Genomic DNA, 4,666 nt, shown 5'->3' with positions numbered 1-4,666 from the left:
AGGTAAATTACCCTTATTCTTTAATTGAAACCAAATAGAGGTATATCACTGTTAATGATAAAAATGAGATAATCTCCAGTTAAAGAAGTATGAAGTTCAAGTAAAAGCTGCTAACTTTTAACTTTTAATGGTTAAACTCCATTTATACTTCTTTATTTATATAGTTTAAAATAAAACATTACATTTTCATTGTAAAAATAAAAGGTAATTTTTATAAATTACTAAATTTAATTCAATAATTTATTTATTTATTTTTAATCTAAATAATAATTTTAATAAATATAAATCTATTCATAATAGTTTATATAAATTTCTTATTACTAAAATTAATTCAATAATATTCAAAGATAAATTATCTCCTTAACATCTTCAATGTTACACTCTTTATAAGCTATTTGAATTAAGTAAATAATATTAACATATAAATAACAATTACTCATAAAACAAAACTTAATAAATAAATTTTTAAATTATTATTTTGTATTAACTGATTAACTTGAGATAAATTAACTAGATTTCTATATAAATTTTGCCCCCCTAAAAACTCTGATCAACCTTGATCAAATGACTTTAAAACTATTTTACCTGTAAATAAATAATTATTAATAATCCCATAAGTAGAAATATAAGGTATAAATCATATTCTACCTAAAAAATAAGAAATTTTATATAAAAATATAGACTCATTAAAAAAAAATAAAGTCACATTAGAAATTAAATATCCAATAAAACCCCCTATAAAACAGACAAATAAAATTAATAATTTTAAATATAAAGGCAATAATACTATTAAAGGTCTAGGAAAAATTATTCAACTTAATATTCTTCCTCCTACAATTCTTATAAATAATAATCCTATTATTCTTTTTAATATAATTAACCCCTCATCATTTAAATAATTTATTGAAAAAAAATTTAATTCTCTAGTTATTGAATAATATACTAATCGAAAAGAATAAGAAACAGTCAACCCTGTAGAAAAAAAGAAAAGAAAAAAAGAAAAATAATTTACTATTGATAAAGATACTATCTCTAAAATTATATCTTTAGAATAAAACCCTGCTAAAAAAGGTATTCCACATAAAGCTAAATTAGCAATATTAAAACAAGAAGAAGTAAGTGGTATAAAATTTCTTAATCTCCCTATTAAACGAATATCTTGATTATTATTTATATTATGAATAATAGCCCCTGCACATATAAATAATAAAGCCTTAAATAAAGCATGAGTCAATAAATGAAAAAATGCTAACTTTATATAACCTATAGCTAAAATTCTTATTATTAAGCCTAACTGACTTAAAGTAGATAATGCAATAATTTTTTTTAAATCAAATTCATAATTAGCCCCTAAACCTGCTATAAATATAGTTAATCCAGATAACAATAACAATAATCTTCTTAACCAATTTCCTACTAAAATTACATTAAACCGAATTAATAAATAAACTCCTGCAGTTACTAATGTAGAAGAATGTACTAAAGCTGAAACCGGGGTCGGAGCAGCTATAGCTGCAGGTAATCAAGATGAAAATGGAATTTGAGCTCTTTTAGTTATTGCCGCTAATATTACTAAACCCCCGATTAATATTATATTATAATCATTCTTCATAACATCTAAATAAAAATAATAATTTCATCCCCCATAATTTAACATTCAAGCAATTCTTATTAATAAAGCCACATCTCCAATTCGATTAGATAAAGCAGTTAATATACCTGCATTAAATGATTTAATGTTTTGAAAATAAATTACTAAACAATAAGATACTAATCCTAAGCCATCTCAACCTAATAAAATTCTAATTAAATTTGGACTAATAATTAATAATATTATTGAAAAAACAAACATTAAAACTAATATAATAAAACGATTAATTTTTCAATCTATTATTATATACTCTTTTCTATAATAAATTACTAAAGAAGAAATTAATAAAACAAATGATATAAAAATTAATCTCATTCAATCAAATAAAAAAGTTATCACAATTCTTATTGAATTCAAAGAAATTACCTCTCACTCAATAAATAATCTGTAATCATTTACAATAAAATTTATTCCTAAAATAAATAATCTTACTCTAATAAATAAAAGTGTAATAAATCTAATAACACAAATTGATAAATTTTTAATGAATTAAAAAGGATTACCTTATTTTTGACACCACAAATCAATGTTTTTATAAACTATTTAATTATAATCATAATATACACATATCTCTTTTTATAATAAGTAAATTTAATGGAAATCAATGTATAAATAATAAAAAAAATTCTCGAATTTTTCCATTTCTAAATCTATAAGATCCAGAAAAAATTTTACCATGTTGTCTATAAGCATACAAATATAAAGTATAAGCAGCTCTAAAAAATGATAATAAAGATAATATCACTATTGTTACTCAAGATCAAGAAACAATTCTATTAATCAAAGAAATCTCTCCTAATAAATTTAATGAAGGTGGAGCAGCTATATTAGTAGAACATAAAAGAAATCATCATAACCCTATTGAAGGTATAAAATTTAATATTCCTTTATTAATAAATAAACTTCGACTTCCTATTCGCTCATATGAAATGTTTGCTAAACAAAATAAACCTGAAGAACATAATCCATGAGCAATTATCAAAGTATAAGAACCACAAATTCCTATATATCTAATTGTTATTAAACCAGATAAAACGATTCCTATATGAGCAACAGAAGAATAAGCAATTAAAGCTTTCAAATCTACTTGTCGTAAACAAATTAAGCTTACTAATACTCCTCCTACTAAACTAATAGAAATTCAAATATAATTATACTTAAAACCAATAAATTGAATAAAACTTATAACCCGTAATAACCCATAACCTCCTAATTTCAACATAATTCCGGCTAAAATTATAGATCCAGAAACAGGAGCTTCTACATGAGCTTTAGGTAATCATAAGTGTACTAAAAATATTGGTATTTTTACTAAAAAGACTAAAAGCATAGAAAAATATAATAATTCATAATCACATATATAATTATATAATAAATAAAAATTTAAAGAACCTATTAATATATATAAATAAAAAATACCAATTAGTATAGGTAAAGACACTAATAAAGTATAAAATAATAAATAAACTCCAGCTTGTAAACGCTCAGGTTGATATCCTCACCCTAAAATTAAAAATAAAGTAGGAATTAATCTTCTTTCAAAAAATAAGTAAAATATAAATAATCTCATTCTTCTAAAAGTTATAAATAATAATAATAATAACACTACTAAATTTAATATAAACAACTCAACATAATTATCTTTCCTTTTTACCATTTCTCTAGCTATTATTATTAAGCAAATAATTCATACTCTTAACAAAATTAATCCGTAAGAAATTAAGTCATATCCAAATAAATAAGATACATTAACAAAATAATTTAATCTATTATTTATAATAAGCAACATAAATCTTAACAAAAATATTAAATTTTGAACCGTCCAGTATAGTTTTTTTATAAAACAAAGAGGTAATATAAAAATAATAAAAAATAATAATTTTAACATTATAGTACATTAAATCTTTGAAAATAATCATTCCCATGAGTACGAATTGTAGAAACTAAAATAGATAAACCTAAAGTACCTTCACAAACTCTAAATGTTAAAAATATTATTCTAAAAAATTGTTCATATTCAATTAAATTTAAATACAAAAATAATAAAAAAAATAATCTTAAAACTAAATATTCTAATCTTAATAATATTGATAATAAATGTTTTCGATTAGAAATAAAAATAAAAGTTCCTATTAAAAATAGTATTCTAGGAAAAATTCAATATAAATTAATAATCATTAGTTTTAATAGTTTAATAAAAACCTTGGTCTTGTAAATCAAAATTAAATCAAAGATTTTTAAAACATCAAGAAAAAAGAAATTCTTTATCATTAATCTCCAAAATTAATATTTTTATTAAACTATTTCTTGAAATTATTCTATGAATTCTTTATTCCATTATATTAATGTTTAATTTTATTTTTATAAACATAAAACATCCATTAGCAATAGGATTAATTTTACTAATTCAAACTACATTAATTTCCTTAACTACTGGATTACTATCAAAAACTTTTTGATTTTCTTATATTTTATTTTTAGTATTTTTAGGAGGAATACTTGTTTTATTTATTTATGTTACATCTCTAGCCTCTAACGAAATATTCTCATTTTCAGTAAAACTATCATTAATATCTTTTACTTTACTATTAATTATGATAACTATAAGATGATTTATTGATTATAATATGTTTCAACTAATAAACTTAGAAAATAAATTAATTAATAATATTAACTCTTATATTAATGAAAATTCTTTAATAGTAAATAAATTATATAACTATCCAACAAATTATATAACAATTTTGCTAATAAATTATTTATTAATTACTTTAATTGCAGTTGTAAAAATTACTAAACTTTCAAAAGGCCCTTTACGACCTATATTTAATTAATGAATAAACCTTTACGAATTAAACACCCTTTATTTTCAATTGCAAATAATGCTTTAGTAGATCTGCCGGCCCCTATCAATATTTCTTCATGATGAAATTTCGGGTCTTTATTAGGTTTATGTTTAATTATTCAAATTTTAACAGGATTATTCCTAGCTATACATTATACTGCTGATATCAA

At 20.9% G+C, this 4,666-nt stretch overlaps 2 pseudogenes; one reads left to right on the top strand and one right to left on the bottom strand.

Moving 5' to 3' along the window:
* Positions 1-408: 408 nt before the first annotated feature.
* LOC119643777 lies at positions 409-2,081 on the bottom strand (annotated as a pseudogene).
* Positions 2,082-3,957: 1,876 nt separating this feature from the next.
* LOC119643776 lies at positions 3,958-4,493 on the top strand (annotated as a pseudogene).
* The last annotated feature ends 173 nt before the right edge of the window (positions 4,494-4,666 follow it).

Source organism: Glossina fuscipes, unplaced genomic scaffold (assembly GCF_014805625.2).
Source record: "Glossina fuscipes isolate IAEA_lab_2018 unplaced genomic scaffold, Yale_Gfus_2 61620, whole genome shotgun sequence".
In the NCBI taxonomy this organism is placed as follows: domain Eukaryota; kingdom Metazoa; phylum Arthropoda; class Insecta; order Diptera; family Glossinidae; genus Glossina; species Glossina fuscipes.
The sequence above is the reverse complement of the archived record's forward strand: the minus strand, read 5'-3'. Positions and strand labels throughout refer to the sequence as shown.